The 27376-nt window shown below is 40.5% G+C and overlaps 1 long non-coding RNA gene and 1 pseudogene across 2 annotated transcripts in view; both read right to left on the bottom strand.

Annotated features, from left to right (window-relative positions):
* Positions 1 to 624: 624 nt before the first annotated feature.
* Positions 625 to 27376, bottom strand: part of LOC143172217 (AP-3 complex subunit beta-1-like) — a 288974-nt pseudogene continuing 262222 nt past the window's right edge. Inside the window, exons 24-25 of the transcript XR_012997310.1 lie at positions 22549 to 22687; positions 625 to 1381 (exon numbers count right to left, since the gene is read on the bottom strand). The product of XR_012997310.1 is annotated as an AP-3 complex subunit beta-1-like (transcript). The remainder of the gene's footprint in view (positions 1382 to 22548; positions 22688 to 27376) is intronic.
* Positions 6980 to 12925, bottom strand: LOC143171974 (uncharacterized). The gene is made up of 3 exons (XR_012997254.1): positions 12879 to 12925; positions 9124 to 9217; positions 6980 to 7133 (listed from the first exon to the last, which is right to left on the bottom strand). It is a non-coding gene; the product is annotated as an uncharacterized LOC143171974 (long non-coding RNA).

Genomic DNA, 27376 nt, shown 5'->3' with positions numbered 1-27376 from the left:
TGGGAAGACAAACGCCATCATTCCGAATGTCCCCCCCTTCCTTCTTCTTCCCCCAGCTTTATATTGCTGAGCATGACGTCATATGGTATGGAATATCCCTCTGGCCAGTTTGGGTCAGCTGTCCTGGCTGTGTCCCCTCCCAACTTTTTGTGCACCCCCAGCCTACTCGCTGGTGGGGTGGTGTGAGAAGCAGAAAAGGCCTTGACTCTGTGTGAGCACTGCTCAGCAATAATGAAAACATCCCTGTATTATCAACACTGTTTTCAGCACAAATCCAAAACATAGCCCCATACTAGCTACTATGAAGAAAATTAACTCTGTCCCAGCCAAAACCAGCACAGCTAGGTGACAGTATTTGCCACAATACTCTCTTCAGTCGGTATTTTATGAATGGGCCAATTTGAAAATAGGCAGTTACTGGTTTTGTTTATTAACAAAAATGTAACTGCATATTAGAAAATTAAAATAGGAGCACAAACACTGGCTACTTTCACAGGAACAGTTTGTTGATGCATATATAGCATCCAACCTTGTTAATATTTACTTTAAATTGACCAGTTATATACATTACTGGTGATCATCGTTATCAGTTCTCTACCAAAACAAGAAAGAGTGAGCTTCTGCTCATAGCACTACTTTATTGGCATCTTAACAGAAATATTTGAGAAAATGACAGTAAGTAGGAACAACATTCTTAATAGACAAGTTCAGGTTTACAAGCATTTTCAGAAAGCAAACACCATTTTGCTGTACCTATTGTATTTTTACACTTACACAACAAAACCTCTCCGAACCACGCATGTAGTTGTTGTATATGTTGCTGGAACCTACCTGCCCTTTTAACTCACTTTTCAAGCAGTGCGATTTCCCTTGAACTTTATTATCCAGTATTTGTCCACTACAGTGGGGAAAATTGAATGGGAAGAAAGGTAGTGGAGGAAGGGAGCAGAGAGGGAAGGACTAGGATAGAACAAATGGGAAATACATTTAAGAGCGCAAATAACTGACAGTAAAATATATGTTCTTTGGTTAGCAAGCAGAAAAAAAGGAAAGGACTTGCACACGATAGATACACACTAGCATTCTAAAGCAGAAGACAAGAATGTCAAGACTGTATTCTTCCCCCACTGCCAGATGGAAGAGCTATTATCATAAATGAAAAGCAGCAGTAGTGGATGCCAGGCACTTTTGTTGTGTGCCAGATTCTGAAGTCCAGATGTAAGCAGGTTACCCCTGGGACAGGACAGGCTTCAGCTCCCGCAGCAGAACAGAACCAATCATGGTTTTCACAGTGTTTATGATGAGCTGTGCTGTAGAGCTCTCCTTCAGCTCCACTGTGACTAGCATCAGTGACCCACCGTGCACAGTCTTAGCTGCAAACCTGGAGGGAGAAGGAAAAATAAAAAATAAACCAAAAATCACTGAGGATCTTAAGGTCAAAGACTGCTAATATTTCTTTCTGCAAAAGTTAAATGAGCTCAAATATAATAAAATGCCTCCAATTTCATTAATCCATTTCAGGGAATAAACCATAAAAACTTCCATAAATTCTTCAGAAAGAATTTGTTCAGCATTGTGTAAATATTTTTGTATTTAAGAAGGACAAAAAAGTATCATGCAAAATTGTGTATTTAATAGTACAAACAATAAAATCTATTTAAATCAAATTATTATGTAAATTCTAATTCTTCAGTTCATCTATAATACTCAAGAACTATTTTAGTGCACATTAGCAACTTGAATTCATCTCTATGGAGTTTTCCATGGATAACTGTCATTATTTGGTGCCCCAAAGAAAATGTAATAGAACACTTACAAAAAGCCAAATTGTTGTACTTTCAGAAAAGTGCATCCTCCTGCCATCTCAGGAATTAATTCAAGCTAAAAAATATTCAAACTGTGACCCAGTCTGACCCCACTTTGCAGGGCCAATCTCCTCTCCTCTTTCTGAATGACACGTGTCTGAATCAGAGCCATCTGCCTCAATTTGCGCAACATCTTCAGCCACAATAGGACCCAGTTAGCCCTGACAACAGCTCACAATACAGAAAAATCAAACTGCTGGGCTGACAGCACGCTGTCGGCTATTCAAGAGCAAACCAACTGGTCAGTGTCTCATGTCTGACAATTAGCGTGGGCCTCGCAAAGCGCCTATTAGCGTGGGCCTCGCAAAGCGCCTACCCAAGCCCTTGGGGATCTGTTTAATTACCATCAACATAAAGGAGGGAGTTTATCAGGAGATACTCAAAAAACTTCACTCCAGACTTAATATTAGCCACTTAAGCAGGAAGCAGGTTCTGTTTAAATGAGAAGTAATTTCTGTCTTTTTTCTTTTTAAACTAAGCATATAAAAATCTCATAACACATTATACTAATTAAGGAAACATGGGGCACTTCTCTAATGTCACCCATCACAGGTCAATCTATTTCTTTTGTCTGTATTATAGATACATTCATATGCCTCTCCCTTTAATAGGAGATTCTAAAACAATATTACTACTATAAAAATTAACTACTTAGCTAGTTATATCAATGATTTAATCTATTTGCACTGCGATGTAAAAGATCGCTATTTCTCTTGTTGATTTTGACAGGGGGATAATTATAGAAACAACAGTCTTATTAGTCACTTTATTTACTTAACAGTTGTGTCTTGGGGCAACACAGAAGCAGATTATGTCTGAGTATGCACATAAAAAGGTTGGTAGTTGGCACTCCTGCTGTGTTTCATAGCCCCAAGGCTTGATTTTACCCTCTTTTATTCAAACCTGAAAGTGATACAAAGTCAGTGTTTTGTGAAAGCCAAGCCGGCCCAAAGCATCAGAGATGAGTTTTTAGCTGATATTTTTACATGTGGATTTGCAAAATCACATAGGGGATCAATAGTACTTTTCCATACCTCTGAACAAAACACGTAAAATCAATAAAATGTGAGTTTGTATGTGGTTTGCAAGACATAAAGGGTCTGATACTCGGATAATTTTACATAAAGTGTTAGTATGCATAACTAGCATTGGCTAATCAGTTTGTATCAATGGTCTCCGATCTGGAATTGCTTAGTGAAAACAGAATTGGAACAGAACGAGATGACTTATTTCACCATTAAAAAGGGTGTATGGAAGAACAACTACACAATGGGTTTACCACTGCTTCTGAAATTTGGAAACCGAAATCGGTTCCTTAAAATAGGGAAGATAATTTAGTTTCTAAAGAGTATTAGAACAAATAAGTTTATACAATCTTTGAAACTGAATACAGTTATTAAAGGATGAAGCACTTGACTTTTGGTTACAAGACACGATCAGTAAAACTGATTTGCTAATTATTTAGATGTTTTAAAAATACTGTCATTGAAGGATTTGGGTAATATCTGTTTTTTCGACTAAGCACATGTTATTGCATTTATATGCTTGCACTTATCATAAGCCCACATGAATTTTCAAAAATGTGTGTTGTGCTCAACTAAATACTTAGACCAGAAAGCCATTAAAATTTTTTCAGCAGCAAAAATTAATCACTCTATATAGTAAGTATTGATTCTTTGTGAGAAGCTTTTATTTTCCCCACAAGGTCAGTAATTATTTTTCACTTTTTCTGAAAGTTGATACTGCCTTAAAGGTAAGAATTTGAATACACAAAAAATTTGATAAAAGATATTAAAACCAATCAGAATTCATAGACTCAAATAAGCCTTGGAAACTGCACTGTAGTACATTAAAATCTAGCTTGTAAATTGATTGTTTGTAGGACCAAAAGAGAGAATTTGTCCTTCGGACAACTCTTAACATAAGACATTATATTATGAGCATGGCTCTATTGCAACAAAGGATACATCAGTGAATATGAAAAAATGAAAGTAAATGAGAATACCATTCAGAAAACAGAACCAATATTTACTGATAGTTTCAAGATGGCTTTCTGCTATACTGCAGTTATTTTCTAGTTTTCTTTCTGATAATATTACTTCTAAAACTGCTTTCACATCATTAAAAATATTCAGAAAGATTTGCAGCTGTTAATACTTTCCCCATTTAAAAAAAATCAAGACAGATTAGAAACAGAACAATGTGAGTTATATTTGCATATTCTGAGTTTTTCCAAATTTTTTTTCCTTTAAAAAGAATGTTAAATATTCTGAGGCTATGTGACATGGGAAAAAAAGAGGAGTTCATAGATTATTCTTACATAAATATAGTATCTGTCAATAAGTAAGAAAATATATATTGAGTCAAATTCTAAATCAACAAAGTACTGTATATTTTTAGAAAGTCATCAGGTCTTTCAAGAGTTAAAAATCAAGGAGGTATTCTTGGTCACTTTTCATGAAAATAAGATTTGTTAATGATTGTCATATAAAAATATTTTATTTATAGTTGATATCAAGGGAAAACACAGAGTATCAGACACTACAATGTGACAGCATTTGCCAAACGCTGGCTTTGTAATGATGACTAGCTTAACTACAGACTAGCAGTTATTTTCCCTCTATTTGTAGACAGAAGATAGCTACAATATACAGGAGAAGCATTTTTAAGGGGAAAGGTTATGAAAATTCCAAGCCAGCAAACAGAGAGCAAGAATCATAGAATCATAGAATCATTAAGGTTGGAAAAGACCTCCAAGATCATCGAGTCCAACCGTCAACCACCATGCACACTAAACCATGTCCCTAAGCGCCGCATCTACACGTCTTTTAAATACCTCCAGGGATGGGGACTCAACCACTTCCCTGGGCAGCCTGTTCCAATGTTTAACCACTCTTTCAGTAAAGAAATTTTTCCTCACGTCCAATCTAAACCTCCCCTGGCACAACTTGAGGCCATTTCCTCTCGTCCTATCGCTAGTTACTTGGGAGAAGAGACTGACACCCACCTCGCTACAACCTCCTTTCAGGTAGTTGTAGAGAGCGATGAGGTCTCCCCTCAGCCTCCTTTTCTCCAGGCTAAACAACCCCAGTTCCCTCAGCCGCTCCTCATAAGACTTGGTCTCCAGACCCCTCACCAGCCTCGTTGCCCTTCTCTGCACACGCTCCAGCACCTCAACGTCCTTCTTGTAGTGAGGGGCCCAAAACTGAACACAGTATTCGAGGGGCGGCTTCACCAGTGCCGAGTACAGGGGCACGATCACTTCCCTACTCCTGCTGGCCACACTATTTCTGATACAGGCCAGGATGCCATTGGCCTTCTTGGCTGCCTGGGCACACTGCCGGCTCATGTTCAGCTGGCTGTCAACCAGCATGCCCAGGTCCTTTTCCGCCAGGCAGCTTTCCAGCCACTCTTCCCCAAGCCTGTAGCGCTGCATGGGGTTGTTGTGGCCAAAGTGCAGGACCCAGCACTTGGCCTTGTTGAACCTCATACAGTTGGTCTGGGCCCATCGATCCAGCCTGTCCAGGTCCCTCTGCAGAGCCTTCCTACCCTCGAGCAGATCAACACTCCTGCCCAACTTGGTGTCATCTGCAAACTTACTGAGGGTGCACTCGATCCCCTCATCCAGATCATCAATAAAGATATTGACCAAGACCGGCCCCAAAACTGAGCCCTGGGGAACACCGCTCGTGACCGGCCGCCAGCTGGATTGAACTCCATTCACCACAACTCTCTGGGCCCGGCCGTCCAGCCAGTTTGTTACCCAGCAAAGAGTACACCTGTCCAAGCCGTGAGCCACCAGCTTCTCTAGGAGAATGCTGTGGGAGACGGTGTCAAAGGCCTTACTGAAGTCCAGGTAGACCACATCCACAGCCTTTCCCTCATCCACTAGGCGGGTCACCTGGTCATAGAAGGAGATCAGGTTGGTCAAGCAGGACCTGCCTTTCATGAATCCGTGCTGGCTGGGCCTGATCCCCTGGTTGTCCCGCTCATGCCTTGTGAGCGCCCTCAAGATGAACCACTCCATAATCTTCCCCGGCACCGAGGTCAGGCTGACAGGCCTGTAGTTCCCCGGATCCTCCTTCCGGCCCTTCTTGTAGATGGGCGTCACATTGGCAAGCCTCCAGTCGTCCGGGACCTCCCCCGTTAACCAGGACTGCTGATAAATGCTGGAGAGTGGCTTGGCGAGCACCTCCGCCAGCTCCCTCAGCACTCTCGGGTGGATCCCATCCGGCCCCATAGACTTGTGAGCATCCAGGTGGTGTAGCAGGTCATTGACTGCTTCCTCTTGGATTATGGGGGGTTCATCCTGCTTGCCGTCCCTGTCCTCCAGCTCGGGAGGCCGAGTACCCTGAGGATAACTGGTCTGCCTGTTAAAGACTGAGGCAAAGAAGGCATTGAGTACCTCAGCCTTTTCCTCATCCTCGGTGATAATGTTCCCCCACGCATCCAATAAAGGATGGAGATTCTCCTTGGCTCTCTTCTTGTCATTAATATATTTGTAAAAGCTTTTTTTGTTGTCTCTAACGACAGCGGCCAGATTGCGTTCTAGCTGGGCTTTTGCCTTTCTCATTTCTTCTCTGCACGACCTAACGAGATCCCTGTACTCTTCCTGAGTCGCCTGCCCCTTCTTCCACAAGGGGTAAACTCTCCTTTTTTTCCCTGAGTCCCAGCAAAAGCTCCCCGTTCAGCCAGGCCGGTCGTCTTCCCCGCCCGTTCTTCTTACGGCGTATGGGGACAGCCTGCTCCTGCGCCTTTAAGACTTCCTTCTTGAAGATCGTCCAGCCTTCCTGGACCCCTTTGCCCTTCAGGACTGTCTCCCAAGGGACTCTCTCAACCAACGTCCTGAACAGGCCAAAGTCCGCCCTCCGGAAGTCCATGGTTGCGGTTTTGCTGGCCCCCCTCCTTACTTCACCAAGAATCGAGAATTCTACCATTTCATGGTCGCTAAGCCCAAGACGGCCTCCGACCACCACATCTCCCACCAGTCCTTCTCTGTTTGTAAGCAGCAGGTCGAGCGAGGCACCTCCCCTGGTAGGCTCACTTACCAGCTGCGTCAGGAAGTTGTCTTCCACACACTCCAGGAACCTCCTAGACTGCTTCCTCTCTGCCGTGTTGTATTTCCAGCAGACGTCCGGGAAGTTGAAGTCCCCCACGAGAACAAGGGCTAGCAATTGTGAGACTTCTGCCAGCCGCTTATAGAATGCTTCATCCGCCAAGTGAAGGTAACCATTTTAGAGTGAGATTAACTCTCTCTAAAAATCTGCTCTTTAAAATTCAACATTTGAAAAAGTAAATTTACAACTGAACACTCAATATTGGGACATTTGTTTACAGCAGAGCAGGGTTTGTTATGCATAATTCAACAGCACTAAAACACACGCTCTCTCCTGTCGGGCACTCTTCTCCATTTTTAATTTTTCTATTTAAGCTAAATTTTCTTCTTTTTCTGTTCTACTGCTTACCAGAAAGAGTGACAATGGCCCATGGAGGCAAAAACTTTTTGGTTTTCTCCTGCTCTTTTCTTTAAATCTTGTACATGAAGCCTTCAATTACTGCCTGCTGAAGCAGACAGAATCCTATTAGTAAGAAAGATGATCACAGGATGGAATGCCCTGCCCTAGCTGTAGAAAAATTAGTCCAAAGTTGACAAATGTGTAATCAAGTTATGCAATGAATATATGCAAAGGGGGGGGGAATGCTACTGTGAATTAGTCTTCAATTTATAAACATAAGGATGAACAACTATGAAGTACATTCCAGTGTATCAATTGGACAACAAAAATATTTATAGTTTCAGTACTCTGATAAATTCTATGTACAAGTTTGACTTTATAATTAGCATTTCATCTCAATATTGGCTAAATTACTAATAACTTTTATTAGTTCTCTGAGTAAGCCTTAGAACATGAAAAAAGAAGCATTCGGAATAGCATTACTATGTATTAGTTCTGACCTGGGGATACAGCAAGTTTAATATCAAAACACATAAGCAGAAATGTACTCACAAAAAGAAGGATCTTTTTTATAATGTGGTGATTTAACCTCTCAGAAAAAACTTGTTTAATATTGATTAATCATAAAATTTGATTAATATTTACATTAAAAATCATATTGCAATAATGTGACGTTTTATTTCTTTTCTAGTACATTTCATACTATTTTAACACTTATTTTAAAAAAAATTGTTCAAAATACCTAATTCATTACCATAATGAAATTATTTCCAATATTAACTATTTTTGGGTTTAATAAAATCATAAAATTGTAAAATAAATTACACTCAAATCTGTACTATATTTTTACCATTTTTAGTTTTATTGCCAAAATAGATTTTGAGTTTGTCCTCAGTTGCCAGTGAGCAGTTGCACTGTACCTCTAACAAAAATGCAGGAATGCAAGTGAGTCCTCAGAACTTATTGTCCAATACATAGCACTACTCTACACATTCAAAAAGATGCTACATGAACTTTTTATCTTTCCCCAAAATTTACCTTTAGTTCAAAGCATTTTTATATGTAGGTATTTATATCTCCTTCCCAAAACTTCAATAAGCTAAAAACTAGAATCAAAATATTTGGTCCTCACATCTAGAAAATTATAATTGTAATACCCAATCTATTTTGTTTCCTCATCTAGTCTGTTCTTTTTATTTTTCTTAAAGAATCAGGCATTCAATATGATAAGTATTTGAGAATTACATACAGTCCATTTTTTTAAAACAGGCTATGAATTTTAACTTGCAAAAATTTATTTAATTCCAAGAAAGTAAGTCACCTTACAGAAATATATTGAAATATTAAACTTGCTCAGAGATCTTTAAAATCAAAGATATTCTTCTGTTCGGTTAGTTTTTTATGTGTTAGATGTTTTCTGTTTAAACAACTGGCTCAGAAGGTTCCTCTTTGTTTTTCAAAGAAAATGCTATGCACATTTTTCACTTTACAGCATTCAGATACAAAAGCAGTGCTGTCCTCTAGTGGACAGCAAATAAGCTAGGCTAGAACAATCTATTTTGTTTAACCTCATATCCAAAATGACTCACTCATATACTTTAATGTTAAGCTCAAATTTAATTTCTTCAAGTTATTTTTAAATTTTACAATCCACATGCAAGCTCCTTAAATACAATAATATATTTAAAATGTTAAGTGCCTTAAAACGATGTTGTAGAAAGGCATTTTCTTGATCAAGTATTTTGTACCAGTTAATCAAAATCTTCATATGCTCATATGTGGAAAATATATTTAATACATACAGGGCTCTTTTGTTAGCAGGGACACCTGCTAACTCAGGTGTCTACTTTGACAACATGCTGAGGTGAGAATCCTCCCTCTGCAAGTTCTGGTGATCTATAGAAAGAAGAGATGGCTATTAGAATGACCACTTTCATGGTTGTAATGGAGAAGGATATTAAATTCATTATTTCAAAAGGTGAAATGGCTGTCCTGAAGCAGATTAAGGCTTCAGTGTTGCAAGAAGCCGAGGTCTGATTTTCTCCAAAACCTCAGATTGTCCCATCTTGAGGTGTTGAAATTACAGACTTGATCATCTCAAATTAGAGGACTGAAATTAATGCTGTCATGTGCCTCAGAGTGCTGGCCAATGGTTAAGGCCATCCTGATGAACTGCAGAATAGAGATATGTAGATGACACCGTGCTCACTTTCTAACCCCACTTTCTCCTGTTACTAATTGTGGATTCCTTCCAAAATATAACAGCAGCAACAGGCTAGTTCAATGGATTACTAAACTAGTTGAGGTTAACTAAAATTTGTTTTTCATATCCACCCTCATGGGTTCAGACTGTTATCTCACTGACTGATTGGGCAATGTGCAAGTAAAGTCTTCAAGAATGAAAACCATGGAAAAGGTGCTCTACGTTGCATCATTTTGTAGAGCCACGGTCATTGAGGGAAATAATCTACTAGAGTACAATGCATCCTGTTTAAGAAATGCTTCAGAAAGTGGAAAGCAGAGAGCTAGGCAGTTCAAGACAGCCTGATTCTCCATCCCATTACACATTATATTCTGACGACAACAGAATCACACAAGCATAAACCAAAGTGAAAGAGTGAAGAAGCAAATCCAGTTTGTGATCCCAGCTCTGAACAGACTTTTCTGCTGTATACTACTGCCAACACATTAAAAGTTTTTGCACCATATTTTGTAGGTAGCAGAAAGAAATGCTTTCTATGTGTATTTCCATTATTGTCTTTCTAAGCCAATTTACCCTGAGATGCCTTTTCCTTCATGTAGAGGGCCTTAAGTAATAGACAGTATTTCGACACTTTCAAGAGGATCATAAGAGCATTCAAGTCTTTCTAAGATTAAAGTAAAGTCTGCAATTAGTCTTTTCATCTATTATCATCTGTTGTCTTCTGCTATATTTGAAGTGAAGAAAATGAAGATTAGCTATCCTGGTGGGAGGTTATAGAGCTGAAAATGAATAAAGGAGGAAGAGACCTGAGGAACTTTTAACAATATTCATCTGAGAGGAATAAGCAACACATCTTGAAAGTAACACTAGCATGAAGGACATTTCTGGATAAATAAGGCTCGTGTTGGTTAAAAAGAAAATTACTGAAAATCTTGAATTCAATAGTGTCTTCATCTCATCACATTTTGAAACAAAAGAGAACAGCCTAGAATTTATTTTTGATATATGAAGCAATGAATGCTATCGCCCAAGTAGAGACAGGGAGCTGAAGTGATGGTCCATAGAAGAATCAACTTTGAGGGAATAAATGTCCTCAATTATGTATCCTCTTATCCTGAAGATGGAAAAAATCCTGGTAGACTTTCCCCATTGACAACAAACAGCAAAAATACTTCAACTGAAAAGTACCTGGTCCCTAAATGTGGTTATTCAGACTGATTTAATTCCCTGTAGGAACAAATATTTTTATTTCAACGTCTTTCTTTAGACATTCAAATGGTGCCCACAGATGAGGTCTGAATCACAAGACAGAAGCTTGGGGCCTTAGCTGATTCTTTTTGAAATCACTTGGTCAACATCTACTATGTGCTCCTCAACCCACTTCCACCCTTCATCTCTTAAAATACTTTTAACAAACAACAGTTCTCAGAACATTGAAAGAGCTATGTATGTTGCAACAATTACCCTAATCACTCTTGTGAAATAATATTTTAAGAAAAATAATACACATTTTTTTCTGAAGTTTTTATATTTAAGGAGAAATTGTATTTCCTGCTCCAAAAAATATTCTCTCTTTAAATACGTCACATTTTTGTTTTTAGTAGAAGGCTTTAAAATTGAAATAATATTACCCCTCGATAACAAAAGTAATAGAGATAAATACATAAAATATTTAAATCCTATTAAGAACATGAGAGTGTACCATATGCAGCCTTACAAGGCCCAGAGATCTAATAGCTTGTATGAACTCATTTTAAGTGCAGGTTACTACACTTGAAGTAAAATAGTACAGCAAATTTATTTTGCAAATATATGAATACAAATCTGCACATTTGTGTTCTGAGATATATATATTGACTATTGAGTTCAAAATTTTTGCAGCTATCACTTAAAATAAATAGAACAGGTCAGAAAAGAGTCTAAAACAGAATCAACTGTATTATCTGGCATTTTGTTCTACACACAGTTAACAGCTAAATTATTACATTTCAAGTAATTATAAAAATTCAGTAGCCATATAGTAAAGAGAGAAAAAAATGCATGCAACAAAGTGTTGCTATACAGTGATACAGACTGACATATAGCCAATGTATTTGACAGGTTTACATTTATTTCATTTTTCATTGGTGAGTGCATGCTATTCTGTTGATATTTGGTTTAAGTATTTATTTTCAAATCTTCATTATATTTGCCCTAGTGTTTTTATTTGGTGCAAAAATGCAATCCTAAATAGGATTATCAATTTAAGGAGCAGTAATTGGGTCCCACCAACATGACATCATCTTCGTCATGAGTGCAAATATGTTCAGACTGAAAAAAACCAAGAAAGACGCACCTGTTCATGCCCATTAGATACGCTTGTATTAAACTATACAGTTTCATTTTGAATGAGTATATTTCATTATCCGGTAATATAAATTTCTTGGCATTAGCAGTCATTAAGTAGTAATACTCAAGTTGGGGATGACCAACAAGAGGTTAATATAATTCATGCTGCACAGTGCAGAACGTCAGTTTAAAAATAGTACTACTATTCTTGTGTAAAAGGGTATGTACTAAGAGCTTCCAAGAAGTGAACTCAAGTAGTCCTCAGAGAGTAGCATGATGAGCTGAAACAAGTTCTTGTATATAATTTTTTCTTCCCAAATACCACTTGCAATAAAACAAGACAAATGACAATACTATAGAAAAAGAAAAAAAATCACCTTTAACATATTTTTATCAAATTCATAACTGCTTTGTCAAGGTAAAAGGTGGCTGTTTATTTTATCATCCTGAAATGTTGTGTCTGTCACATAAATAAAACATGGCACACTTCATGCATCCATGAGATTTTACAAGAGACTCCATTTTTGTTTACTCTCATGGCAGAGTTGATTTAAACTAAATATATGTATAAATTTTTTTTTAAAAATATATTTTATATATATAAAATATTTTAGTTGTTTGCTTTAGAGTTTTGAAAGTATTCATTATCTAATCTCTAATTTATCCCAAATATTCATTTATTTAAAACTAGGATTTACTTTAATGATAACGTAGTGCTATTTAAAAGATGAACAGGTTCATCACAGTATCAATTAGCTAATGTTCCCATTCCTGTTCTCAGTGAAAAATAGGTGCAACTATGTCGTGGTTTAACCTCAGCCGGCAACTGAGCACCACACAGCCGCTCGCTCACTCTCCCCGCACCCCCCAGGGGGATGGGAGAGAGAATCAGAAGAGTAAAAGTGAGAAAACCTGTGGGTTGAGATAAAAACAGTTTAATAATTGAAATAAAATAAAATAGTAATAATAATAACAATAATAATAAAAGAATACACAAAGCAAGTGATGCATGATGCAATCGCTCACCACCCGCCGAACAATGCTCAGCCAGTCCCCGAGCAGCGCCCCCCCCGGCCAGCTTTCCCCCAGTTTATGTACTGAGCATGACGTCACATGGTATGGAATATCCCTTTGGCCAGTTTGGGTCAGCTGTCCTGGCTGTGCCCCCTCCCAGTTTCTTGTGCACCTGCAGCCTTCTCAGTCGGTAGAGCATGGGAAGCTGAAAAGTCCTTGGCTAGTGTAAGCACTACTTAGCAACAACCAAAACATCAGTGTGTTACCAACATTATTCTCATCCTAAATCCAAAACACAGCACTGTACCAGCTACTAGGAAGGAAATTAACTCTATCCCAGCCAAAACCAGGACAAACTACGACTACATAGTATCTGTGAACTCCAGTTAATTACAGTGAAGCTATTTTCTAAATGCTTATCATCGCTGGGCGTTTCTGGTAGGCCATTTAAGTTATTATAAACCATTTTTTTTTCCTGATGGACATTATAAATGCAAACCATTCTGTAACTACTGTGGAAGACTGAATACATTCTATTTTGAGAAAAAAAAAAGTAGGCAAACATCTGAGACTTCAGGATGCTCTAAAGCACTCTGAATACTTCAGCCCGACCAGAACATGCCTTCAACCACTGTCTCTGAAGGAGTGTACCCAACAGCAAGTACATCTTCAATTAATTACTGTTGGTCATAGACTCTCTTTTGTGGAAAACCTCCTCTTTTTTTTTTTTTTAAAAAAAAACAACATAAAGGGCAAGAGAAAGCAAGATGAAATTACAAACTTGTTTACAATCAGGAAGCTTGTGGCTGAGCTAGGAACTAAGCTATTATTTTTGAGACTCAGTCACAAAACAACCCATCCCTATATGCTAAGTCTCATGTGATGGATAGGGTAAAGATGGAGAACAGCTGTATGCTGCAGACACTTCAGTCTCCCTTGATTGACACTCGCACCTAGTCTTTGAATTGATGTTGAGAATGCAGGCTGTATAGATCCCTCAGGGATGCAGCAAACGAGGACTCTTTCACAAAGGAGCAGGTGTCAATAGTGACAATCATTTCAGTGCAATCACACTAGGTGTACCATGTTTTTATGATGAAACAGAATTTTATCATTGACCGTATCAAATGCATAGGAAAATCCAGCTGGCTTAATATTAAAGCAATGCAATACAAATGCCCAGTGATGCAAAAAAGACTAAATCCAACAAAGAGAAATATCAGGTTATTAGTCTTGTTGTCCTGGTTTCGGCAGGGATAGAGTTAATTTCCTTCCTAGTAGCTGGTACAGTGCTGTGTTTTGTGTTTTGGATTTAGGATGAGAACAAAGTTGATAACACACCGATGTTTTAGCTGTTGCTAGGTAATGCTTACACTAGCCAAGGACTTTTCAGCTTCCCATGTTCTACCGACTGAGAAGGTTGCAGGTGCACAAGAAGCTGGGAGGGGGCACAGCCAGGACAGCTGACCCAAACTGGCCAAAGGGATATTCCATACCATGTGACGTCATGCTCAGTACATAAACTGGGGAAAGCTGGCCGGGGAGGCCGCTGCTCAGGGACTGGCTGGGCATCGGTCGGCAGGTGGTGAGCAATTGTACTGTGCATCACTTGCTTTGTGTATTATTATTATTATCATATTATTATTATTATTATCATTTTATTTCAATTATTAAACTGTTTTTATCTCAACCCACAAGTTTTTCTAACTTGTGCTCTTCCAATTCTCTCCCCCATCCCACCGGGGGTGGGGGGAGTGAGCGAGCGGCTGCGTGGTGCTCAGTTGCCGACTGAGGTTAAACCACGACACTTGTGTAGGCTACGGGATACTCACCATTCCAAACAGCCATCTCCGTCAGCAAAATTTAAAAGCAAAACATTGTTCTTTGCTTTAAAAGGAGATACTTTGCTCTTATTTAAATAGCAAAATTCAGGGGGCTAAAGAGATAATTCATGCTCTGGAATAGTTTTAGTAGATGCTAGGGGATAGGTATGCATTTACTTATTCCAGGACGAGGTTAACAGCTTCCAATAATGTCTTGCTGTTGTTACTTGTGTCTACTCAGTTTTCCACACATGGCAATTTTCCTGTTTGTTCCTGTCACAAGTGAGAAAACATACAGATTCATGGGACCAAATATTTTGAGTCAACCACATCAAAAGCTGTCATTAATCAACAATCATATCAATTCCACTGACATTCTGTACCACAGCTTTTGGATGAAATGGATTGATCTACAAGTAACATCTGGAATTAGACAGGGCCAATGACTTTCTTGGTTGACCACTGTTTTTCCTAGCACATATATAGGAAGGAGAAGGAAATGTACAATTTAATGTTCAACCTGCATTTAAAAAGATCTTCATCTAACTGAAAAAAAAATAAAATAAAATTGGGTTCTAGGTTTAACTAGCTGGATATCATAGATCAAAAATTAATGCGGAAAAAACAAGCTGCTTCTCACAGACGATAAATCCGAATAAGGCCGCTTATATTCAGAAACATAAAAGTCAAAAAACTGTGTAGACACTCTTGAAAGTACTGTGCTTTGAAAAGGCTATCTTGTCCCTTTGAAACAAAACAAAACAACTCCCCCAAATGTGTACAGTAAAGTCTACATATTTGATGTTCTATATACATTCAAATACAGTAATTAGGCTCAAGTTAATATCTGCTTATGTTACATTATAATTGGGCACCTTATCCGTTAAAGATGCGGATAATAAAATTTTTCCTAATATTATAAAAAGTTGATGAATTTTGAACTAACAAATTGTCCTGGTTTCGGCAGAGATAGAGTTAATATCCTTCCTAGAAGCTGATACAGTGCTGTGTTTTGGATTTAGGACAACACACTGATGTTTTAGTTGTTGCTAGGTAATGCTTATACTAGTGAAGGACTTTTCAGCTTCCCATGCTCTACCAACTGAGAAGGCTGCAGGTGCACAAGAAGCTGGGAGGGGGCACAGCCAAACTGGCCAAAGGGACATTCCATACCATGTGACGTCATGCTCAGTACATAAACTGAGGAAAGCTGGCCGGGGGGGCCGCTGCTCGGGGACTGGCTGGGCATCGGTCGGCGGGTGGTGAGCAATTGTACTGTGCATCACTTGCTTTGTGTATTATTATTATTATTATTACATTATTATTATTGCTATTATTATTTTATTTCAATTATTAAACAGTTTTTATCTCAACCCATGAGTTTTCTCACTTGTGCTCTTCCAATTCTCTCCCCCATCCCACTGGGGGTCAGGGGGGAAAGAGTGAGCGAGCATCTGTGTGGTGCTCAGTTGCCGACTGAGGATAAACCACGGCAGTCCTTTTTGGCGCCCAACGTGGGACTTGAAGGGTTTGAGATAATAACAGACTAACGGAGGCATATTAAGGATTTTATATCTGTTAACAGCTGTGGGTCACAATGTTGGTTCCTCTGTTCTCGATATTGGTTTGTCTAATCTGCATCGTGCTCCTTTTTTTTGCTGTACATGTTAAAGATTGGTGTTGGTTTTTGCAGTTTGCTGTGGTCTGCAGTGATTAGTGATGTCTCACTTGTGAGGTTTGTTTTTAGAACACTGGCCTTGGTCTTAATTTGGTATCTGAATTTCGCAATGAAGCCGTTACTGTACCACGGATAGCATTTCGTGGAGACAACTAGCAATTACAGTAACTTTTCTGAGAGTTTTTTCATGGAGGAAATACAGAATGGCAGTGTCACTACCTTCTTCTGTGATGTTTCCTCCTTCATTACAGTAACTTTTCAGTATTTTGAACAGCCTTGGGTAGTTAAGATACTTCTATTGGTATGTCTTGGGAATGTTGTTTCGGTTTTGTCAAAGGTTAATAAGCAATTTAAGAATATCATCCAGAGATCTGCCCCAAAGCCGAATAGTTATGAGTGGCAGGGTGTGTGGGACAAGATGGGCAAGTACCTAGGCCAATGGGCACCCCCAGTGTTTTGGAACTTCACCCCTGAGCAAGTGCAGAATCCTGAAGAGTTAGTAGAATATTTGGACAAAGTATGCTGTCACCCTGGCAACTCCAGAGAGATGCAGATCATTGCAACGTGCTGGGGCCTGGCCCATGCCTACCGAGCCCTGTTCAACACCATTCAGTACCCTCAAAGGGAAGAGAAGGTCTCTGGATCTAACGGTAAAACGACATGCACTGCGGACACTCAGACCCGGGCGACACGCCCTGTGGCTACTCTGACCCCAGCGACATGCCATGTGGCCACTCAGACGCCGGCAACAGGCCCTGCGGCCACTCAGACCCCGGTGACAGGCTCTGTGGCTGAACCGAAGAACCAGCCTGTGCCGGTATCAGTTGCCCCTGTACACAAGAAGAAATTCTGGAAGCAGAAGTCGTCTCATTTAGTAAGGGAGGAAGAAACTTCTTCTAAAAGGGGGCCGGAGGAAGAAGTGGAAGAGGCAGACTACCCTGGAGAAGGACCATCACGAGAACAGGGGGAGGAGGGCTGGCAACTGCTGGGGGAGAAAGAAGAGGAAGAAATGAAAGGGGCAGTGACCACCCGATCTCTATCCCTGAGTGAGCTGCGAGGTATACGAAAAGATTTCAGCCGCCGTCCAGGTGAGCATATTGTCACCTGTCTGCTCCGATGCTGGGATAATGGGGCCAGTAGCCTAGAATTAGAGGGTAGGGAAGCCAAGCAGCTGGGATCCCTTTCTAGGGAAGGGGGCATTGACAAAGCAATTGGAAAAGGGACACGAGTCCTCAGCCTTTGGAGACGACTCTTGTCAAGCGTGAAGGAAAGGTATCCCTTTAAGGAAGATGTCATATGTCGCCCAGGCAAGTGGATCACCATGGAGAAGCGTATCTAGTTCCTGAGAGAATTAGCTGTGCTGGAGGTGATTTATGGTGACCTGAACAATGAACAACTATCCAAAGATCCAGACGAAGTCAAGTGCACACGACCCATGTGGCGGAAGTTTATAAGGAGCTCACCATCGTCATATGCCAATTCATTGGCAGTGATGACCTGGAAAGATGGAGAGGAACAAACAGTGCATGAATTGGCTGGCCAACTCCAGCAATACAAGGATAGTCTCTCTTCCTCCCTCGTCTCGGCTGTGGAGAAAGTGTCCCGGGAGATCCAGCAACTCAGAGAGGATAGGTCCTACTCCTCACCTGTACGGACCAGTATCTCGGCTATTAGGAGTCAGCGTTCTTTTGCTCAAGAGAGAGAATGTAAAGGGTACACACCACGGGGCACCCTATGGTTTGACCTGCGTGACCACGGAGAAGACATGAGGAAGTGGGATGGAAAACCTACTGCAGCCCTAGGGGCACGGGTACGTGAGTTGCAAGGGAAAACAATCACAGAAAGAGGTTCTTCCAGGAAAATTGCTGCTCCAGTTTCCAGTGGGCAGTTCCACAGACAGAGTAGAAGGGCTGATCTTAATCCTGATCTTAATGAAGAGACTTTTGATTCACATTTACAAGAAGTGAGTAACAGATACTATGACCAGGACTAGAGGGGCCCTGCCTCCAGCCAGGGGGAAGAAAGGGACAACCGGGTTTACTGGACTGTGTGGATTCGGTGGCCTGGCACATCAGACCCACAGAAGTATACGGCTCTAGTGGACACCGGTGCACAGTGTACCCTAATGCCATCAAGCTACATAGGGGCAGAACCCATCTGTATTTCTGGGGTGACGGGGAGATCCCCACAGCTAACTGTATTGGAAGCCGAACTAAGTCTAACTGGGAATGGGTGGCAGAAGCACCCCATTGTGACTGGCCCAGGGGCTCCGTGCATCCTTGGCATAGACTACCTCAGGAGAGGGTATTTCAAGGACCCAAAAGGGTACCGGTGGGCTTTTGGTATAGCTGCCTTGGAGATGGAGGAAATTAAACAGCTGTCCACCTTGCCTGGTCTCTCGGAGGACCCTTCTGTTGTGGGGTTGCTGAAGGTCGAAGACCAACAGGTGCCAATCACTACCACCACGGTGCACCGGCGGCAATATCGCACCAACCGAGACTCCTTGATTCCCATTCATGAGCTCATTTGTCGACTGGAGAGATCAGCAAGACTCGCTCACCCTTTAACAGTCCCATATGGCCAGTGCGGAAGTCTAATGGAGAGTGGAGACTGACAGTAGACTATCGTGGCCTGAATGAAGTCACGCCACCGCTGAGTGCTGCTGTGCCGGACATGCTAGAACTTCAATACGAATTGGAGTCAAAGGCAGCCAAGTGGTATGCCACAACTGATATCGCTAATGCATTTTTCTCAATCCCTTTGGCAGCAGAGTGCAGGCCACAGTTTGCTTTCACTTGGAGGGGCGTCCAGTACACCTGGAACCCACTGCCCCAGGGGTGGAAACACAGCCCCACCATTTGCCATGGACTGATCCACACTGCACTGGAACAGGGTGAGGCTCCAGAACACCTGCAATACATTGATGATATCATCGTGTGGGGCAACACAGCAGGAGAAGTTTTTGAGAAAGGGAAGGAAATAGTCCAAATCCTGCTGAAGGCTGGTTTTGCCATAAAACAAAGTAAGGTCAAGGGACCTGCACAGGACATCCAATTTTTAGGAATAAAATGGCAAGATGGACGTCGTCAGATCCCAATGGATGTGATCAACAAAACAACAGCCATGTCTCCACCAACTAGCAAAAAGGAAACACAAGCTTTCTTAGGAGTCGTGGGTTTTTGGAGAATGCATGTTCCAAATTACAGTCTGATCGTAAGCCCTCTCTATCAAGTGACCCGAAAGAAGAACGATTTCAAATGGGGCCCTGAGCAACGACAAGCTTTTGAACAAATTAAAGAGGAGATAGTTCACGCAGTAGCCCTGGGGCCAGTCCGGGCAGGGCAAGAGGTAAAAAATATGCTCTACACCACAGCCGGGGAGAATGGCCCTACCTGGAGCCTCTGGCAGAAAGCACCAGGGGAGACTCGAGGTCGACCCCTAGGGTTTTGGAGTCAGGGATACAGAGGATCCGAGGCCCGCTATACTCCAACTGAAAAAGAGATATTGGCAGCATGTGAAGGGGTTTGAGCTGCTTCAGAAGTGATCGGCACTGAAGCACAGCTCCTCCTGGCACCCCGACTGCCGGTGCTGAGCTGGATGTTCAGAGGGAGGGTCCCCTGTACACATCATGCAACTGATGCTACATGGAGGAAGTGGGTCGCACTGATCACACAACGGGCTCGAATAGGAAACCCCAGTCGCCCAGGAATCCTGGAAGTGATCGTGGATTGGCCAGAGGGCAAAGATTTTGGAATATCGCCAGAGGAGGAGGTGACGCGTGCTGAGGAGGCCCCAATGTATAATGAACTCCCAGAAAATGAGAAGCAATATGCCCTGTTCACTGATGGGTCCTGTCGTATTGTGGGAAAGCATCGGAGTTAGAAAGCTGCTGTATGGAGTCCTATGCGACAAGTTGTAGAAACTGCTGAAGGAGAAGGTGAATCGAGCCAATTTGCAGAAGTAAAGGCCATCCAGCTGGCTTTAGACATTGCTGACCGAGAAAAGTGGCCAGTGCTCTATCTCTGTACTGACTCATGGATGGTGGCAAATGCCCTGTGGGGGTGGTTGCAGCAATGGAAGCAGAGCAACTGGCAGCGCAGAGGCAAACCCATCTGGGCTGCTGCATTCTGGCAAGATATTGCTGCCCGGGTGGAGAACCTGGTTGTAAAAGTCCGTCACGTAGGTGCTCACGTACCCAAGAGTCGGGCGACTGAAGAACATCAAAACAACCAGCAGGTGGATCAGGCTGCTAAGATTGAAGTGGCTCAGGTGGATCTGGTCTGGCAACATAAGGGTGAATTATTTCTAGCTCTGTGGGCCCATGACACCTCAGGTCACCAAGGAAGAGATGCAACATACAGATGGGCTCGTGATCGAGGGGTGGACTTGACTATGGACACTATTGCGCAGGTTATCCATGAATGCGAAACATGCACTGCAATCAAGCAAGCCAAGCGGTTAAAGCCTCTCTGGTATGGAGGAACGTGGTTGAAATATATAGATGGGGAGGCCTGGCAGATCGATTATATCACATTCCCACAAACCCGCCAAGGCAAGCGCCACGTGCTTACAATGGTGGAGGCAACCACCGGATGGCTGGAAACATATCCCGTGCCACATGCCACTGCCTGGAACACTATCCTGGGCCTTGAAAAGCAAGTCCTATGGCGACATGGCACCCCAGAAAGAATTGAGTCAGACAACGGGACTCATTTCTAAAACAACCTCATAGACACCTGGGCCAAAGAGCATGGCCTTGAGTGGGTATATCACATCCCCTATCATGCACCAGCCTCTGGGAAAATCGAATGATACAATGGACTGTTAAAGACTACACTGAGAGCAATGGGTGGCGGGACATTCAAACATTGGGACACGCATTTAGCAAAGGCCATCTGGTTAGTCAACATGAGGGGATCTGCCAATCGAGCTGGCCCTGCCCAGTCAGAACTTTTACGTACTGTAGATGGGAATAAAGTCCCTGTAGTGCACATAAGAAATATGTTGGGGAAAACAGTTTGGGTTATTCCTGCCTCGGGCAAAGGCAAACCCATCCGTGGGATTGCTTTTGCTCAAGGACCTGGGTGCACTTGGTGGATAATGCGGAAGGATGGGGAAGTCCGATGTGTACTTCAAGGGGATTTGATTTTGGGTGAGAATAGCCAATGATCTGAATTATGTGATGTTAAGTACTACATAATATTATATGCCATACCGATGATATTACAATAATAATCACCCAGATTAATGAAGAATAAACTTCGATGAAACCAAGCAAAGCACAGTGATGATGGTACCAGAACTGACTTCAACATGAAACAATCCAACACCACATACCATCTCCATCTTTCCTGCCCTGGAAGATTATTATGACAGATGGAGCCCGAAGTCATGGACTAAATGAACTCACCGAACATTTTAGAGGGATGGCCCACAGGCTAAGGGAATGATATCTGTGTGTGTGTGTGTGTATATATATATATACAGAAAAAAAAAGGGGGTGGTGATTAATGGAAATGTACTGGAAAATATGGGACCTGGGCATGACGTAGATGGTATAGTATAAGGGGTGGATATTGTCCTGGTTTCGGCAGGGATAGAGTTAATTTCCTTCCTAGTAGCTGGTACAGTGCTGTGTTTTGGATTTAGGATGAGAACAAAGTTGATAACACACCAATGTTTTAGTTGTTGCTAGGTAATGCTTACACTAGCCAAGGACTTTTCAGTTTTCCATGCTCTGCCGACTGAGAAGGCTGCAGGTGCACAAGAAGCTGGAGGCAGGCACAGCCAAACCGGCCAAAGAAATGTTCCATACCATGTGACGTCATGCTCAGTACATAACCTGGGGAAAGCTGGCCGGGGGGGCCGCTGCTCGGGGACTGGCTGGGCATCGGTCGGCGGGTGGTGAGCAATTGCACTGTGCATCACTTGCTTTGTGTATTATCATTATTATTATTACATTATTATTATTATTATTTTATTTCAATTATTAAACTGTTTTTATCTCAACCCATGAGTTTTTCTCACTTGTGCTCTTCCAATTCTCTCCCCCATCCCACTGGGCGGGGGGCGGGGAGGAGTGAGCGAGCGGCTCTGTGGTGCTCAGTTGCCGACTGAGGTTAAACCACAACACAAATTCATATTAAAAGATGTTACCACTGCAGATGACATGCAATCTTACCTGTGTGTGTTATCTTGACCAGAAGGGACTGCACTCAGGTTTGCTGCCTTCACTACCCTCTCAATTATTACAAGTCTAGTAGAGTTCTGTGGAGCAACAGCTATTGTATCAGATGTCTCATTCCTTCCTGTCAGCATCCCTGCAACTTTAAGTATTTCATTATGAATACTTTAAGATTTTCTTGCTTATTAAGCAGAAAACGAAAATAAGCGACTTCTAAACAAAAAAAAAGTTAAATCATTCGTTGAGAAAACAATTTTATAAGAAATTACATTAGTTTAGTGTATTATTTGCAATGCCTTATTACTAGAAATAAATTACTAATAACTGAACAATGATATGTGTGATACTAATGCAGCTTTGAAAGCAAGATGGTTCTTTTTCACAAAAAGCATAACCTAAAAGAAGAATATAAATATTAAGTAAGATTGATTTGGAAAAGTCCAGCTTAAGTAAGACCATATACAAAGACATCTTCTAATCTTTCAATCATAAAACCACTGCACTTAATTATAATTTCATATCCAATTGCTAAAAATAATCTTGAAATTCAGATAGTAGTCATCAGTTCAATTTAGTTCATGAAGATAAAGTCATCAGATTAGAAACTGGAAAATTCAGTTAGTATTCATCTCTTTAAAATGTCATGACAAACTATTTGATTAAAATAATTTGGTTATCGCTACAAAATGGAACAGAAATGTCAAGATTATATCCAAACATACAACAAAAAAAAGTAAAGAAATAAATGTTGTTCAAGGATATTTTAACAAAAAAACCCCCACTTTTCTTTCAACGTTTATTGTTTAGAAGAATGATTTGCCAGACACTCATGTTGATTAAAACCCAACAGTAACTACAACTTAACATTGTGTGTGTATTTTTGTATTATGTTCAGAAGCTGAAAACACAGAAAATGGAGCACAGTACTTGAGGCAGAAATATAAAGCATCTGAAATCCATGATAACATTAATAATGAAAACAATGCAAAAGTATCAAAAGGCTAATATTTTAGGGCTGCACATACAGTTCTAACCCAGATCAAACAGCACTAAGATGCTTAATATAGCAATTAAAAAAATAACCCAAACATTTTAATGCACTAGAATGTGCATTAGCTGCTGTCATAAAATAAGAAATATCAAAGAACAGCTCATGAGTAAATAACAGGATATTTTTTAACATGATCTGCTCTTGAAGAGAACAAAAATAATCATATAACTTCTAGAAAGATCAGTTTTATCTTGGGAATAGTACATTCTGTTTCAAATTTTTTAATTTCACTATTTAGGCAAAAGCTTTAAAAACTACATACACAGACTAAAACTGCTTTTAAGCAGAGCATGGGGACTAACATTACACTGCTGAGAGATGTGTGTACTCATTTAGGATTTAAACCTTTTCCATTAAGCTCTATTGAAGAGCAAATGCTGAATAAATGAATGCAACTGTGTTTATGTTAAAAGCCTGTTTCCTGCAGCATGTAATTAAAGGAAATGTTGTACAAAGTCAGTACTTTTGTCAAGCTCCTGTAAATGGAAAGATGGATAGCACTCAGAGAAGTGAATGCATTGCTTCATATTTAACCTTAACACTCTTGTCATTAATGGTTTGTCTAACTTGTTCTATAAAAGACAAGGTACTGCTCCATTGAAGTAAAATTAAAAAAAATCAACTAAACCATGCTTTTCAGAACAGAAGATTCATTATCGTCGGCTAATGTATTGGCATAAAGCAAAGTAACATCCTATCAAGTAAGGCACACATTCAATCTGCCTTTCCACCCCCCTTTATTTTTAACTCATGCTGTTTTATTGTTATAGGCAATTTGTACCACTCAGCATGACAGTGTAAACTGAATCAAGATTAATTTACATGCAAAAGAACACTTAGGAGAGCAGCATGGTAAGCAAATATATTGTCTCCATTGCTGAGGTGGAAAAGAACCTGGAAAGAAAAAAGGGTGCTCTAATTAAGGGGCATCAAATATGATTGCTCATGGTAGTCAAGGGCCAGAAAAAAGTAAATGTCTAACCATTTAAAGAATTAGCATCTTGCTTGTTAGAAAGACAAGTTGGATGCATAAATCTTAATAAAAGTAAGTAAACAATTTGTTTACTTAACCAAGGTTTTTTGTTTTGTTTTGTTTTTAAATGTGAATCAGGTATACACTTTAAAAAAAATTGACAAAATTATTTTAAAACATGTCTGGGGAGGAATCATTATACTTAAAGTAGTTTTAACTGGCTATTTTAAAAACACCTTCATAAAAATTCTGATTAATATCCAGTTATAACAATCACATGCCACCTTTAATATTGCATGAAACATTAGATTCTAAGAAAACCCTAGTCAGAGCATAGAGCAGCAATTAATCTGGGTTAACTAACTGATACAATGAAATAACTACACATTTTTAATAATAAAAGGAAATGCAATTGAAAAAAATATACTGGTAGGTAACAAGATATGTTAGCTACCAGATTAGTCCTATTCTGAACTAAGGCAACAGGAGTTTTGTTACTGATTTTTAAAAACAGCAGACAAGTAAAAATTTGGATACAGAGATCCCAACAGTACATGTCTCACTCATGCAGAATTCCTGCTACAGAAACTGGACTTTTCTTGGGGATGTGATGTAAAATAGCGTATAAAATCCTGAGGCCTGAAGATCATATAAAAAATATTTATCCAGAAAGATAAAATGTAGTTTGGCAATACCATTTTTATCCACTGCTTCCAAATTGTCATTCACAACATCAGCCGTTAACTCAGCTGCTACTCTGGGGAATTATCTCACAGGAGGATTCCCCAGCTCAGAAGGGAAGATGGTGTAGCAAGGCTAAGTGTATCATGCGCAGCATGTGGATAAATCCAGCTTTCAAGGTTCTGATGCTACCACTAGATAACCTTCACAGCCATGAATATTCAGTAACCTGTTTCCCTCTCCTTATGCCATCAGGAAGAAAATGGACATATACAAATGTAACAGACAATGCAAAACAGCAGAGTGTAACTGAGTAAAGATATGAAGCAATGAATTGTCTTCTACATAGCAGTATAATACCGGCCATTTCCTCTTTAGCATTCTTATTAGATTACACATGCAATTTAGATGTAAAAATCCTTAAAACCCATACATATTCTCATTCTCCCTCAATATAATCTTGCATTTCAAATATTCTCCTTGCTCCTTCACTATTTTTTACCTATTTGTTTTGGCTGCAAATAAAATAAGGCATCTCCAGGTACAAGACTTGAAACATCTTATGTCCAAAAAGGAAAAAAAAAGGAAAAAGAAAAAGCATGACAAGTGAAAAACAAGTTATATAAATCAGATTCATTTGGAGAATACAGACAAATCAAAGTTTAACACAAAATACAATAATATATACCAACTTCTAAATTGCCCTGCATTTATTATTGTAATTTGGATTTTTCATTTAGCAAGATCACATAGTAATTCTTCCCAAATACTAGTTGTTCCTAGATCTTTGTAATAAATACTTGTGTAAAATTTAGAACTGACACCTCTATTACCAAGAATATTCTGAAACAGCTGATATCTATAACAAAAAAGATGCAATAGAAAAGGTTTTTAAACCTGTGGTAAATTTTTCATCAAAGAATGAATTCAGGAAGACAGAGATATACAGAAATGCCAAGAGACCTTAATGGATTTACAAATACTTCATATAAACAAATTTTCAAATAGCTTTATTCAGAGTAGCCTTTCTGCTCTATTAAGCATAGCAAACAGCTGCCAGATTTATTTAGACAAATAATCAACAACCATAGAAGAAAAATGACAGAAGAAAAAGGAATTTTGGCAACAACTCCACAGAGGACCACAGCTATTCTCCAAGTACACTTCTTCTATGTGCTTGTGGTTCTGTATGGCCAGTCAGGAGGAAAAAAAGCCCTCAGTCATGTAGCCATATGTTTGGGTTAATACCTATCCTAGACTGTAGTCTTCATTTTTCTAGCCTGATTACCTTGTATAAACAATGCATGCCTTACAACAACTATGCCCTTGAAGAAGAACTAGAAGACTGATAGAAGGGGAACATCCTGCCCTAGAAGGCGTCGGAGGCTAGATGATTGCCAAAGAAACAAGAAGTCAGCAAAAAACTGCGGTAACTAGGGGAAAGGTAAAGGCGGCAGGGGGAGATCGCGACCACCGACTCAATTCAAGACTGGAAAGACTTGCCCCCCCCCACACCTGCAAGAAGCATGCGTGCTAATTTACATAGCAAGCGAGGCTAATTTGAACACAACTAACCAATGAGCATGAACTTAGGTGGGCTTTTACTAATCATGTAACAATATAAATACACTGTAGTTCTTTTGTGTGGTGTGCTAGCTTTGTGGAATTACCACCTAGCACCCATCTTTGCGCAAACATGAGCTAAATAAATATCTCGGCTCTGTGTGTAAGATTGGCTTATTGCACACCGGGTACCAGACCCCGCTTGTGGGACAACAGTTTCTGGCGACCCAGATGGGACCGCTATTTTAAGCCTTGCCCGGATTGTCCTGCTGCTCCGGACGAGAGGTGGGACCGGGAAGGACTCCAGCGCGCACCGACCTTTTTGATCGGGGAATCCACCGGTTCCTCTCTGCAGACGGACGACAGGCAACTCAACAGTGCAACGCCAATACGAGATATTTAAAAGGAGGCAAGGGACTACAGAGGTAAGTAGCCACTTTTGTGGAATTGCTCTGCATAAAACATGCCAAGAAAGGCCCGCAGCAGGAGCTTAAAAAGGATTCCTATTCCGACAGGGGGTCGGAATCTGGTAAGCCGAGTGGCTTAAATTTGCTCTA

Source organism: Aptenodytes patagonicus, chromosome W, assembly GCF_965638725.1.
Source record: "Aptenodytes patagonicus chromosome W, bAptPat1.pri.cur, whole genome shotgun sequence".
NCBI classification, from domain to species: domain Eukaryota; kingdom Metazoa; phylum Chordata; class Aves; order Sphenisciformes; family Spheniscidae; genus Aptenodytes; species Aptenodytes patagonicus.
This window is presented reverse-complemented; position numbering and strand designations above follow the sequence as displayed.